Raw genomic sequence first — 16151 nt, forward strand, 5'->3', positions numbered from 1 at the left:
TTCTTGATGCATCCTGTTCATATGCATTGCAACCGTTAACTGACTTAAATTGTGTTCCAGATGAATTTTGTTTGTTCCGTTCTTCTTTCAACTCAAACATATTCTGAATCCACACCGCTCCCCATTAATGGATCTTTTTCTCACTCTTCAACAGCGAACAACTTTATTTACCGTGTGGAACGTCATCCCACCTCATGAATGGACTCCACCGTGACTACGCTTCTTGAGAGGTTGATATTAGCAGTGTTTTCAGCAGACTCTAAGGCCTGGATCTCGATTGGATTGAGCGCTTGAACACTTGAACACTTGACCCGAGTTGACGACCCCAAGGCCTTGACCCAATGGTGCGGACCCACGGAATTGGCCTGAGTCTTTGGCCCACGGCCATGCTCCGAGTATGTGGCGGTTTGACGGATGCCGTCACACGGACTGGCCCGAGTCATCGACCATGCCTTGACCCGAGGTGCCAAGCTACGGACTTGACCGGAGCCGTCGACCCGCGGCCTTGTGCAACTTGAACACTTGAACACTTGACCCGAGTTGATGTCCCCAAGGCCTTGACCCAATGGTGCGGACCGACGGAATTGGCCTGAGTCTTTAGCCAACGGCCATGCTCCGTGGAGGTGGCGGCCCACGGCCTTGCGCCGGGGTGTCGTCCTATGGACTGGCCCGAGTCATCGACCATGCCTTGACCCGAGGTGCCAAGCTACGGACTTGACCAGAGCCGTCAACCCGCGGCCTTGTGCAACTTGAACACTTGAACACTTGACCCGAGTTGATGACCCCAAGGCCTTGACCCAATGGTGCGGACCGACGGAATTGGCCTGAGTCTTTAGCCAACGGCCATGCTCCGTGGAGGTGGCGGCCCACGGAATTGGCCCGAGTCGGCGGCCCACGGCAAACTCCCGAGGTGCCGGCCCCCGGAACGGGCCCGAGTCGTCCATCGGCTCACGGCCTTTCGCCGGGGTGTCGTCCCACGGACTTGCTCGAGTCGTCGGCCCACGGCCTTGCGCCGGGGTGTCGTCCTACGGACTGGCCCGAGTCATCGACCATGCCTTGACCCGAGGTGCCGAGCTACGGACTTGACCAGAGCCGTCAACCCGCGGCCTTGTGACCACTACCGTGAATGCTCTTTGGAATTCTTGTGGTGAGTTTAATTATCTTTATTTTAACACCCCCTTCCTGTGCAAAATATACAGTGCTTGATTTCCTATCAAAATATGTATTCAAAGTTTGCATCAAACTCGTTCTCAAATGCTGAACTTTTCATTTCGAAAATTTTAGTAAAAAGTTATTGTGTATGTCTTTGAAATGTCAGTATGAAATGGTGTACATAATAGATTCTGATAATTTTAACGATGGCTTTTTGTAATTTGTGCGGCGGTAACCGCGCGGCCATTGCTACATTGTATCTTGTTCAATCCTGGCAAATGTTAGCCAGGTTGTAGGCCCTTCAGTTTTCTCTGGTGCAAGGGGAATACCCAGCTTATTACTCAGTGTTTGAAATCCGACCAAATCATGCACACCCTGTTGATGAGATGTTGAAATGATTAGAAAATCATCCAGAATATGGACTATTCCAGAATAAATGGTTAACACTTTATATCTAGTTTAGATAGCACACATCCTGGGCCCACTTTCTTCAACATTTTTATTGCGTCCTCCGTTGACGCATACTTGACTGTTGTGTTGCAATCTGGTATTCCATCGTTTACGGAACCATGTTTAGGATGAGACAAAGGATGAATTATTCAAAATGAACCAGGCTGTCTTTTAGCAACTAAACCAATCGAGCTAACGCAAAAATTATCAAGTGGCAAGTCTTGGAACGGCCCTGCGAGCCTACCTTGTCTAAGTTCTAACCCTAGTTTTTCAGAAACCACTTTTGGATTTTGAAGAGCAGATTTTAAATTTGTTGATGTCCTAAATTTTTGATTGCCTGTAAAACCTAAAAACCAATTGTAAAACCATGAATTAAGAATTTGTACTTAATGCCATCATAGCCTTGTAACATGGTTTGAAGCATATCTTTATTTACTGGTGTTATTGGTTTGTCCTGGGATAAATGAGGCCTGTCCCCTTCCTGTTCTGCTTTTAGGCTGTGTATAGGCCTCCTCTTAACAGGAACAATCAAGTCACAGAACAAATTTAAATGGGCGATCTGACTCTGTTATTATGTTCGTGCACAAATGAGTTCTGGTAGCAGGGCTTTGCTTTGTGGAGTTAATTCAATGTTTTCTTTCCCCTTTCGAGCCCTGGCACGAATACAGCTCAATAATTCAAATGTTTCCTTTCGTTATTTGAATCCTTTCAGCAAAGTGAGGACCACTGACTGATGAGGGAATTGCTCTACTGAGATGAGGTTGAGCCTGCCTCAAGACATCGTCAGGGCTCCGACAGCCTCATCAAACAGAAACCTGAGGACCTGCTGAGAACGGATGACCTGCTTGCTGGGCTACCCATTACTGATTCTTGAGGTTAGTTTTTAGTTACATGTACCTAAAGAATAAGCAGAAACAAGTAATCAAAATGAGTGATCTGGCGCTCTTCTATGTTCTCCCACAAATAAAGAGTGCTGGTAGTGGGGCACTGCTTTGTGGGGTTAATTCAAACATTTCTTTCCCCCCCCCCCCACCCCTTGCTCTACCTTTCAAATATTTCTTAATAATGATAACCCAGTCAAAACCTAGAAAACTCAGAGTCATTGTGAAGAATTATTTGATATTTTATAATGAGGATTTAAATGTACACGTATACAGACTGGACATTTGTCACAAATGTCTCTCCCTGTTTATACATTACCCTAATCACATCATAAATTTGAAGCCATTTTGAAAACTGATATTCTCGTTTGACAACAATGTAAAATGGCTTAATAATGTAACTGGAAGTGCCTATTAGAAACTGAATTTGTCCTAAGCACCCTTTTCCTAGCAGTGAAAAAAAGAGAAAAAATACTAGCTGATCTTTTACCTTTATATGCAACATCCATAAACTTATGTACTTGGCCCATTAGAACCCTCCGATGCAAACATGCGTACTCATCCATGCTGTTACTTGGGTCAAAATCAGTCAGGTGACCGTTTTTTGACCCGATGGAATTCTATGCATAGAACTAAATTATTGACCCGTTTTGACTGCTTAAGTAACTGGCCATGAGAATGACTTGACCAACTGTGACCCGTAGAAGAGTTGTTGATTATGAATATTTGCTGACTGTTATTGTCTCGTTAAAGTACTGTCATAGTCAGTAAGTTGCTGGTATTGACTGTTTGAAACATGACCCCTGTCTAAACAGCTGTGGGTGCTAAAGTGCTGTTGACTGTTTTTGACTTGACAGTCCTTCTGATTTGAAAATCACAGGCGTGTGGAAAAAGGCACATCTGGACTTTTCGAGGTGTGTATTTTTTCTAGGTGTGTGATTTTCTAGGTGTGTGATCTGTGGTCCAGGGAAATTCAGGCATGCAATTGTTCACACTTCGCGGGAAGCTTTTAGGTGTGCGATGGTGTGGGGGTGTGATCGCACACCTGAAATCAGAAGGACTGACTTGACAAAGTGCTGTCCACAGTTGGTGTTTGGTATTGAATGAAACATGATCCCTGTCAAAAAATCCCCCCCCCCCTCCAAAAAAAAACACCCTACCTATTACCCTGTTTTCAAATGCCATGTAATTGGAAGCAGAACTTTTTGGGTGGGGGCCTATTGGTATTGTCAGCAATTGGTAAGTGGCTGGTATTATCAAACAGCTGTGGCTACTGTGTGGCTGTTGATTGTTGTATTGACCTGATAAAGTATTGTATGCAAGTGGCTGGTATTGTCAAACAGCTGTGGCTACTGTGTGGCTGTTGATTGTTGTATTGACCTGATAAAGTATTGTCTGCAAGTGGCTGGTATTGTCAAACAGCTGTGGCTACTGTGTGGCTGTTGATTGTTGTATTGACCTGATAAAGTATTGTATGCAAGTGGCTGGTATTGTCAAACAGCTGTGGCTACTGTGTGGCTGTTGATTGTTGTATTGACCTGATAAAGTATTGTCTGCAAGTGGCTGCCATTGTCAAACAGCTGTGGCTACTGTGTGGCTGTTGAGTGTTGTATTGACCTGATAAAGTATTGTCTACAAGTGGCAGGCATTGTCAAACAGCTGTGGCTACTGTGTGGCTGTTGATTGTTGTAGTGACCTGATAAAGTATTGTCTGCAAGTGGCTGGCATTGTCAAACAGCTGTGGCTACTGTGTGGCTGTTGATTGTTGTATTGACCTGATAAAGTATTGTCTGCAAGTGGCTGGCATTGTCAAACAGCTGTGGCTACTGTGTGGCTGTTGATTGTTGTATTGACCTGATAAAGTATTGTCTACAAGTGGCAGGCATTGTCAAACAGCTGTGGCTACTGTGTGGCTGTTGATTGTTGTATTGACCTGATAAAGTATTGTCTGCAAGTGGCTGGCATTGTCAAACAGCTGTGGCTACTGTGTGGCTGTTGATTGTTGTATTGACCTGATAAAGTATTGTCTGCAAGTGGCTGGCATTGTCAAACAGCTGTGGCTACTGTGTGGCTGTTGATTGTTGTATTGACCTGATAAAGTATTGTCTGCAAGTGGCTGGCATTGTCAAACAGCTGTGGCTACTGTGTGGCTGTTGATTGTTGTATTGACCTGATAAAGTATTGTCTACAAGTGGCAGGCATTGTCAAACAGCTGTGGCTACTGTGTGGCTGTTGATTGTTGTATTGACCTGATAAAGTATTGTCTACAAGTGGCAGGCATTGTCAAACAGCTGTGGCTACTGTGTGGCTGTTGATTGTTGTATTGACCTGATAAAGTATTGTCTGCAAGTGGCTGGCATTGTCAAACAGCTGTGGCTACTGTGTGGCTGTTGATTGTTGTATTGACCTGATAAAGTATTGTCTGCAAGTGGCAGGCATTGTCAAACAGCTGTGGCTACTGTGTGGCTGTTGATTGTTGTATTGACCTGATAAAGTATTGTCTACAAGTGGCAGGCATTGTCAAACAGCTGTGGCTACTGTGTGGCTGTTGATTGTTGTATTGACCTGATAAAGTATTGTATGCAAGTGGCTGGCATTGTCAAACAGCTGTGGCTACTGTGTGGCTGTTGATTGTTGTAGTGACCTGATAAAGTATTGTCTGCAAGTGGCTGGTATTGTCAAACAGCTGTGGCTACTGTGTGGCTGTTGAGTGTTGTAGTGACCTGATAAAGTATTGTCTACAAGTGGCAGGCATTGTCAAACAGCTGTGGCTACTGTGTGGCTGTTGATTGTTGAATTGACCTGATAAAGTATTGTCTGTAAGTGGCTGGTATTGTCAAACAGCTGTGGCTACTGTGTGGCTGTTGAGTGTTGTATTGACCTGATAAAGTATTGTCTACACGTGGCAGGCATTGTCAAACAGCTGTGGCTATTGTGTGGCTGTTGAGTGTTGTTTTGACCTGATAAAGTATTGTCTGCAAGTGGCAGGCATTGTCAAACAGCTGTGGCTACTGTGTGGCTGTTGATTGTTGTATTGACCTGATAAAGTATTGTCTGCAAGTGGCTGGTATTGTCAAACAGCTGTGGCTACTGTGTGGCTGTTGATTGTTGTATTGACCTGATAAAGTATTGTATGCAAGTGGCTGGTATTGTCAAACAGCTGTGGCTACTGTGTGGCTGTTGATTGTTGTATTGACCTGATAAAGTATTGTCTGCAAGTGGCTTCCATTGTCAAACAGCTGTGGCTACTGTGTGGCTGTTGAGTGTTGTATTGACCTGATAAAGTATTGTCTACAAGTGGCAGGCATTGTCAAACAGCTGTGGCTACTGTGTGGCTGTTGATTGTTGTAGTGACCTGATAAAGTATTGTCTGCAAGTGGCTGGCATTGTCAAACAGCTGTGGCTACTGTGTGGCTGTTGATTGTTGTATTGACCTGATAAAGTATTGTCTGCAAGTGGCTGGCATTGTCAAACAGCTGTGGCTACTGTGTGGCTGTTGATTGTTGTATTGACCTGATAAAGTATTGTCTACAAGTGGCAGGCATTGTCAAACAGCTGTGGCTACTGTGTGGCTGTTGATTGTTGTATTGACCTGATAAAGTATTGTCTGCAAGTGGCTGGCATTGTCAAACAGCTGTGGCTACTGTGTGGCTGTTGATTGTTGTATTGACCTGATAAAGTATTGTCTGCAAGTGGCTGGCATTGTCAAACAGCTGTGGCTACTGTGTGGCTGTTGATTGTTGTATTGACCTGATAAAGTATTGTCTGCAAGTGGCAGGCATTGTCAAACAGCTGTGGCTACTGTGTGGCTGTTGATTGTTGTATTGACCTGATAAAGTATTGTCTGCAAGTGGCAGGCATTGTCAAACAGCTGTGGCTACTGTGTGGCTGTTGATTGTTGTATTGACCTGATAAAGTATTGTCTGCAAGTGGCTGGCATTGTCAAACAGCTGTGGCTACTGTGTGGCTGTTGATTGTTGTATTGACCTGATAAAGTATTGTCTGCAAGTGGCTGGCATTGTCAAACAGCTGTGGCTACTGTGTGGCTGTTGATTGTTGTATTGACCTGATAAAGTATTGTCTGCAAGTGGCAGGCATTGTCAAACAGCTGTGGCTACTGTGTGGCTGTTGATTGTTGTATTGACCTGATAAAGTATTGTCTACAAGTGGCAGGCATTGTCAAACAGCTGTGGCTACTGTGTGGCTGTTGATTGTTGTATTGACCTGATAAAGTATTGTCTGCAAGTGGCTGGCATTGTCAAACAGCTGTGGCTACTGTGTGGCTGTTTATTGTTGTATTGACCTGATAAAGTATTATATGCAAGTGGCTGGCATTGTCAAACAGCTGTGGCTACTGTGTGGCTGTTGATTGTTGTAGTGACCTGATAAAGTATTGTCTGCAAGTGGCTGGTATTGTCAAACAGCTGTGGCTACTGTGTGGCTGTTGAGTGTTGTAGTGACCTGATAAAGTATTGTCTACAAGTGGCAGGCATTGTCAAACAGCTGTGGCTACTGTGTGGCTGTTGATTGTTGAATTGACCTGATAAAGTATTGTCTGTAAGTGGCTGGTATTGTCAAACAGCTGTGGCTACTGTGTGGCTGTTGAGTGTTGTATTGACCTGATAAAGTATTGTCTACACGTGGCAGGCATTGTCAAACAGCTGTGGCTATTGTGTGGCTGTTGAGTGTTGTTTTGACCTGATAAAGTATTGTCTGCAAGTGGCAGGCATTGTCAAACAGCTGTGGCTACTGTGTGGCTGTTGATTGTTGTATTGACCTGATAAAGTATTGTCTGCAAGTGGCTGGTATTGTCAAACAGCTGTGGCTACTGTGTGGCTGTTGAGTGTTGTATTGACCTGATAAAGTTTTGTCTACACTGCAGGCATTGTCAAACAGCTGTGGCTACTGTGTGGCTGTTGATTGTTGTATTGACCTGATAAAGTATTGTCTGCAAGTGGCTGGTATTGTCAAACAGCTGTGGCTACTGTGTGGCTGTTGAGTGTTGTATTGACCTGATAAAGTATTGTCTGCAAGTGGCAGGCATTGGCAAACAGCTGTGGCTACTGTGTGGCTGTTGATTGTTGTATTGACCTGATAAAGTATTGTCTGTAAGTGGCTCGTATTGTCAAACAGCTGTGGCTACTGTGTGGCTGTTGATTGTTGTATTGACCTGATAAAGTTTTGTCTGCAAGTGGCAGGCATTGTCCAAAAGCTGTGGCTACTGTGTGGCTGTTGATTGTTGTATTGACCAGATAAAGTATTGTCTGCAAGTGGCTGGCATTATCCAACAGCTGTGGCTACTGATTGTTGTATGGACCTGATAAAGCATTGTCTGCAAGTGGCAGGCATTGTCAAACAGCTGTTGCTACTGTGTGGCTGTTGATTGTTGTATTGACCTGATAAAGCATTGTCTGCAAGTGGCAGGCATTGTCAAACAGCTGTGGCTACTGTGTGGCTGTTGATTGTTGTATTGACATGAGTGATGTTATAGAGTGCAGCGCTACTAACTGGCGGCTCCTCATCATGCTCTCCACCAATGTACTGATTTCCTCTTTCTTAGCAGTGTTTCCAGTCATGTCTTCATGTCAAGTTGAACTTTAGCGCATACTGATCAACATGGTGAGCCAGAATATATGTAACATCATCTGGTTTGGGAGCATTTTAAGGGAGTTTTTCCTTCCTTTCCTGTGCATTTGGGGCTGTAGCAGTTTTTCTGCGCACCAAGACGTCAGGTATCTTTTGTGACTAGTAGATCACACCTTCTGCTGGTAACAATTGGATGTTCCTCCAGCACCAGTGCAGCACTTGATATGCTAATGCACCAATGCTGTCTCCCACTAAATTCAACAATGCCACTGCATCTGCCAATGGACTCCTCAATGGCTCCTGCTTCATTCCAGCGAGTCAGATATTCGCCAATATACCTGCACTCCTTCAATAATGGATCTGATCTTTGCCGTCCATGTCCTCTTGCTGCTGAAATCTGCAGTGATATTGGACCCAGAACATGTCCAATCCATCCACCATCCAAATCTTCTCAACCGATCAATGGCACCTGTTGTTTTTGGCGCACTCGTTGTGGATGCAAGGCTGGGATCAACTTTGACATGCCCATTGTAATTGGAAATCGCACATCAAGTCAAGACGGACCCCATCACCCTGATTACTTCAATCAAAATTCACCAGCCCGCTATGTAAATGCACACAAAACTTGGTTTATCCACATCAATCTGTGACTGTCATACTAAAGCGTCAACATAGCGTCAACACACTCCAAAGCATCAACACAGCGTCAACACGGCATCAACACATCCAAAATGCATTAAAAGTGACAAAAGCAGTATGTACACGTAACCCATACAGTATGGACAGAAACAAGATTTTGGCTTAAAATCAATAGGTTAAACGTCTGAAAATTGCAATTTTCAGTTCAAGAAAATTGGCTCTCCGTGCCACTACGAGATCGGCTGCCATGTTGCCTCAGTGGCAGCACGAACCATTCCATTATGCTAAAGGGTGATAGCATAGTTCAATAAACCTCAGTCCCTCAGTCTCTCACAGATCAGAGTGCATCCTTCTGCATCAAGGCGCCCTCTGTTGTTTATGACAAGATAATGTCATAACCTGCACACCCCTAATTGAAATGGTGTAGTCCAAGCTTTGTGCGAAGTCAAGATGGCGGACAACGAGATCGCCACTACGAGATCGGCTGCCATGTTGCCTCAGTGGCAGCACGAACCATTCCATTATGCTAAAGGGTGATAGCATCGTTCAATAAACCTCAGTCCCTCAGTCTCTCACAGATCAGAGTGCATCCTTCTGCATCAAGGCGCCCTCTGTTGTTTATGACAAGATAATGTCATAACCTACACACCCCTAATTGAAATGGTGTAGTCCAAGCTTTGTGCGAAGTCAAGATGGCGGACAACGGCCGTGCAAGTTAAAGGTCATTTTTTCGCGTGAAAATACTGTATTTTTAACAACAAAATGGAAACTCAATCCAATGGAAATTCTCTTTTATTCTATGCTTTGCCATTGTATACCTTTTTTGGTCAATTCAGAATGTGTTTTGAATGTGTTGACAGTGTGTTGACGCTTCTGCCATGTGTTGACGCTTCTGTCATGTGTTGACGCTGTGTTGACGCTTTTTAGTGCGACCTGTCTGTGAGATCTAAACCCTCATAAACTCAAGCTAGACACTACCTTCTGCATGATTAATGCCCGGTCAATTCGGAACAAGACAACAGAACTTATTGATTTTGTTTCTGAAAATCATCTTGATATCATTGTTATCTGTGAGACATGGTTATCCATCGCATCCTCCACAGCATTGATTTGAATCTCTTGTGCGCTGAGATTGAAGGCAACCATCTGTCAGCCCGATGCAGTGTTGCCAGTGTTGTAGTCGAGTACTTTTTTCTGAGTACCGAGTACTGCCGAGTACTCAGGGATGTGATTTCTCCATTTTTTCCCGGAAATCCGGTTTTTGGGGGTTCAAAAGTCCACCAACGTGAATCGTGTGAATCCGTTGAGAAAATAGGGGTGGTAGAATGTGCTAATTAATTTTTCATAATGAGTTTTGCTTGCCGAAATATCTGAATTTACTTACGGACATTACTTCGTTGATCGATACGCACGCACATATTGAATAACCAATGCGAGAACGAGGTTGAAGACCATGCGTTGCCGCTAGCGCGATCATGTGATTTTTCGCTCGGGTCCGAGGTTGTGATTATTTAGGTCTAGTTCCTGTGTCGGTACCCAAGATGCACGTGTTGGGCTGGTCAGGTGTACAGACTAATATTGCTCAGTGTGCACAACAGCATACAGGCTCAATCCCAGTATATCGGTGCAAATATGTGATATCCTTGTCGCATGGATTGAAGGGTGCCTACAAAAATATATGGCTAATACCAGGCAAAGGAAATAGCGTTTTTTAATAATTCGGTTTTTTATAACAATAAATATCCCAAATTGAGACTGAGGTGACACTCGTTCTTTTGTTCATATTGTTTTGAATACAAGCGACGATACCTATTTCCCATGTTGCAAAAACAAAATGTCAAGAATGAGAGGATATAGTTTAAAAACGTGGACTATTTCATAGCAAATATAAACGTAATATAGATGATAATGATTTTGGCGAAATGATTTGGTGTTAAATTTGTTTGTTGACATCTTTGCGAAAGAACTTTTGCCAGGTAAAAATGTGTCGCAAAATTGAGTGTAACTTACGTTACCTCGGAAGACACTCCACCCGAATATTTATAAATATAAAAAATTGAGCTTACTTTTGATTGTTCAATGAATTACGTGGTCTGGTGTTTATGCCCATAACTTGTAGATTCCATGTAGAAAACATCTTTGAAGATGTGGCGATTTCCCTGCTGAACAGTCAAAAAGTGGTTTTATTGTATGAAACATACGTTACCGCATTTTGTCAATATTTCTGCATTTGAGAAACTTAATGTCATGTGCAATTTTTGGATCGGTGTCCGCTCTTCTTAATATCAACCGGATGTCTCGAACATGCATTTACAAGTTGGCTCAAGAACTTTCAAACGAATCCTTTGAAACCTACGTTATGAAACATACGTTACCATCGTTTCGTATGTGTTTCATTTTTTCTCATATGATGATTGTACATTTGAAAATGAGTATCTCAACAGCGCCCCCATGCACAACCGGCTACATAGCAACCTTTTGCACTGATAAAAATGGCGGCTTGACCATGCTGCGTGGAGTCCCAAGGCATAAAGGACCAGATTTTTTGGTAAGTTCTGGTACATGACTAATATGGGATTATAAAACTAAGTAAAAACTTTGTGTAGAATGCTCTGGGTTTTCATCAATGCAATACCATCAACATATGTAACATTTACCAAGGGTTTTACATGAATAACGGCATTTTAGATCAAATATTTGTGTAACGTAAGTTTCATGTTATTTAATCGTTATGGGGGTGTGTATCTCAATCTAATTGCCACGTGGACGGCTTATCTGCAGTTTTGCTCAAGCCGACCTAATAGATTATCGGTAATGAGAGCAACACGTCTTAAAGCTTTTACTGTATTACGTATTACACAGTGACTGTAATTGTTTATGGGATCCTTTTATTTATGGTAACGTAAGTTTCATTTTATTGACAGCAACATATCTTTCTGAAGGATACATTCTAAACTTTTTTCTAATACTGAAAAAAAATGTCACTGGAGTTTACCTGGGTAATTAAAATACAAGATTATATCAAGCAGGTTTTTCAGGTACTGCTTTTGATTACATTAATGCCCTGAAAATAATGGTAACGTATGTTACGCAAACGGTAACGTATGTTACGGAAATGTGGATGGCTGGTGTTATGTCTTTCTTTATACAATAACTTTGATTAACCATATGTAACTCAAAAACATGGAATACTCGGAAAACGGGGTCCAACCTAGGAGTTTTTCACTTTTCAGTAATGGTAAATGTTAAAAACAGAATATTCTGGACAGCATCAATATTGTGCCGTTATTGTTGCTGCATGTCTAAACCACCAACTGTTCTTCCTTGTAACTCTATTTAATTAGATCTGATTTTATTTGTTATTACTTTTCAGTTTCTGCGACAGTGCGACATACATCTGCATTTTTAAGATGGCCAAGACACGCGCCGAAATACAAGCTGCTTATCGTGAGAGAAGACGTCAGAAACTGGGAGAGAAAACATATCTGGAAGCAGAGAGCAGAAGGGTGAAGAAATATTATGTTCCCGTTGAACGGTTGTCCAAAAAGCAAGTTCGGGAACGACGACAAAATGTGAACAAGAGAGTTCGGAAGCATCGTTCAAATGTCCGAGAAGCTTTAGCTAAACTAAGACGGAATGAGCAAGACGACCTTGAGAACATGGCAGAGCAGGAAGAAAGTGCAGATGATTCAGCCATTTCTGACATCTCATATGCTGGACCAAGCACACGCTCAACTCGACGAACGCCACTCGTTGTTAAGATGCCATTTGCCAGACCAACACGTAGGAGAAAAAGAGTCAGCAAATGCCTGGACAGAGCACACAAAACCATCGAAACACTAAGACGACAAGTACAAGCGGCAACTAGACAGAACAAAAAAATACGCAAACGCAATGAGAGACTGCTCAAAGCTAAACGTACGTCTTCAACACCAATTACAAATGCATCAAATACGCCAAGATCCAAAACACTTTCCATGCTGAAGAACGCAGGTATTCATGGGAATAGAAGTAAGCATGTGAAGAAACACTTGCTATTCTCCAATGCTATCCTAGATGAGCTTGCAAGTGCTTCGAAGTGCAGTTCTTCTAAATATGAGCGCCGTGTGTTGCATAACATTGTATCGGGCTCAAAGGTGCTCAAAAAGTATCGACTCTTGTCTATGGTTCAAAAGTCAAGTGGCTTAGGACGTCGTAACCTTGCAAGGGCAACTGGAAAACTATCCTGGTCCAAGATGCAGACAAAACCATTGTGGAAATCTCTGCATAATGAAGTTACAGATTTTTTGGAAAGGGACGACAATTCCAGGATAATGCCAGGAAAGAAAGACGCGTGTAAAACGGGTGATAGTGGTGACAAGAAACAAAAACGATATCTCACTGATTATGTGGCCAATCTCCACATGAAGTTTGTTGCAGAAAATCCCGAGAAGCGACATGTATCTCTATCGGCGTTTAACAGGGTCAGGAGGAATCTGTGTCCCCATATCAAGCTGGTAGAATTTGCATCTCGCAATACCTGTTTGTGTCAGAGACACCAGAACTTGTCGCTGAAGCTGAAGGCCCTTAAGGCCCTGCGACAGGTAACAACCACCAACCCTGATCAGTTCATCAAGGACAACAGTGAACAAGACGTGTAAAGTTTGCTTCGATCTGTCCAAGCAGAGCACTTGGAGTTTGAACAATGGTCTCGTGTTACAGCTGACGGCAGAAAAAAGACCAAACTTGTAAGACTGTCACTCAGCAGAGAGGAATTCTGCTCACGATTCAGCAAGGATGTTCAGGAATTCCGTTTACACGTCCTTCGTGTGCAGAACCAGTATCGTGCAATGTCAAAATGCAAACAGGATTTGCCTCCAGATCATTGCATTGTCCACATGGATTTTGCAGAAAACTACACATGCGTTCCTTTGGAAGAAGTCCAAAGTGGTTACTGGGCTCAGGACTCTGTCACCATTCACCCAATCGTAGTGTACCATCGAGATGAGGAAGGTAATCTCGTCCACAAAAGCCTTGTTGCTGTCTCAGACGAGAGAGCACATAACACATCCACAATTTTGGCAATTATCACAGCATTGATGCCAAAGCTTAAAGAAGCAGTGCCAGATCTATCTCAAGTCCATTACTGGACAGACAGTCCGACAGCACAATACAGAAACAAGACCATGTTCAGCGTTGTTTGTGACCACGGTGAGCTGTTTGGAGGTGTTCAAGCCCAGTGGGATTATTTTGAGGCAGGACATGGAAAAGGTCCTTGCGATGGCATCGGGGGGACCGTGAAGCGTCTAGCAGATGAAGCCGTCAAGAGAAGAGCTGCCGTAATACAGGATGCTCATGACTTTTTTGCTTGGGCTTGCCAAGAACGCCACACAAAGCCCGAAAACAAGATAGAGTACTTCTTTATTACGAAGGAGGACTGCGTTGCTAGTGCCCAAACCATCGCCGACAAATGGTCTAACGTCAAAACCTTTCCGGGCACCATGTGCGTGCACTCGGTGATTGGAGTACGAGGCCACTTGCTTATGAGGAATGACTCTTGCTACTGTGAGAAGTGCTATATTGCATCGAATGAGTACGAACAAAACACAATGTGCAGCGGATGGAAACCTCGGTTTCTCTCAAGACAGCTTCCTCAAAATATGGAAGGCAAGCAAAGTAGCGTCCAACCAGATAAAGTCATGATCCCATACAACACCGATGACTGGGTAGCGGCAGTGTACGAAGACAAGTGGTATATTGGCACAGTATTGGAGGCCGATGACGACGATATTTCCATTCACTTTATGAGAAGCAGTGACAAGTTTCCCGAATACTTTAAATGGCCTGCAAGATCGGACGACCTGTGGATACCTAGGCATAAGGTTCTGTGTCACATTAGCGTCCCAGAACGCACTTCGATGTCAAAGCGCTTATTTCGGTTATCGGATCAGGACAGGAAAAGGATTGTGGAAATGTTTGACCAGTGCAAAGCCACAAAAACTAAATGAGAGTATAGTAGGTGTTGTGTAGACATCACATTGAAACATACGTTACCATTGTTATGCAATAATGTTCAAAATGGTTAACAGGCCTAAGACATAAATCTATTACACGGTTTGTTGGTGAATGTTAAGCATCTTTAGTTACTGCAAGGTTACTCTTGAAAACACTTTAATTGAAATCTGGCTTTTAATTTTAGTGTACAAACTAAAATATTGCGCCATTTTGGGCTAGGAAGCGATAACTGCCTCCATTAACGTGATTGGTATTTTGTTTTCTGGTCACTTAAACAAGTTTAGAGGAGAACTATGTTATATATGCTGGCATGTTTACACAAACAGGTAACAAAATGGCAATTTATCGAACGAAAATTTGATCCTCGAAAGAGAAACATACGTTACCCACCATTGAAACTTACGTTACTGCAGTTCGATGAAGTTTTCCTTGGAGTATAATTTTAATACGTGAAAGAAATCGAAAGTAACACATTGCTGGAGGTTAAAGCATGGTTTAATTGAGACGGAATATGGGGAATCAACAGTTTACGGTTTCCATGCGAATTGACAACGCCTCACTTTGCCAAAGTAAATGATCGATGATTTTGTCCTTTCTATTCACGACGAATTTAAAGATTTTAAACCCATCGTCTTGTCGGTGGCTTTGTTTGCAGTTGTTACTGTTTTTATATACACATAAAAAAAAGCTTTCAAACAAATGTATAAGCTTCAATGAAGTTTTTTGAAGGCATTAACAACAGAAACTACAAGTAACGTAAGTTACACAGGCAAAAATTGGTGAATGGGTTAACAGGAACGACAAATTCGTTTCACAACGAATTAAATGTGCATACTATGTAAATATGTTTCCTGGTTTATTAAGGTTGTGTCAGCATTAAAGAAAACCTAAGTTCATGGAACTTCGAATTTGTGATTTCCGAGTTCGTCAATTGTGCCTTTATAATGAGATTGAGCCTACAGTACAGTGCAATCGTGTGGATTATGCACGTTGTTTCATGTGCGTCGAGTGTTTGTGTACACGGCGTGTACGGATGCTTCCAACATGGCTGCGCCCAACAAGTCGATATTGTCGCAAGGAGATAAATCAGTTGTGGATGAAGCAAAACAAACATTTGTGTAGAATAATCTTGTTTTATATATTTCTTCATGCTTTTACAATGGTTATTATTAATCACCATGGAGTACTTATAATTACAAATAAGTGACAAATCAATGATGATGGTGATGAACTGAAACAAAATGCAACAAAAGTGAAAAAATAAATAACAAAATATTTTGGCTCCAATGATGGCCCATTAAAGCTTAGATTGCACCACAGAGCATCTAAAATCCAAAAATTTTAAGCGGGCCCCGGACCCCACGCCGTAATGGCTTCGCGCTTGCCAGAGTTTGTACTCGTGCATAACATTTTCAGGGATTTTTGTCACATCCCAATCACATCCCTGAG

This window comes from Patiria miniata, unplaced genomic scaffold (genome assembly GCF_015706575.1).
Source record: "Patiria miniata isolate m_02_andy unplaced genomic scaffold, ASM1570657v1 HiC_scaffold_25, whole genome shotgun sequence".
NCBI classification, from domain to species: Eukaryota; Metazoa; Echinodermata; class Asteroidea; order Valvatida; family Asterinidae; genus Patiria; species Patiria miniata.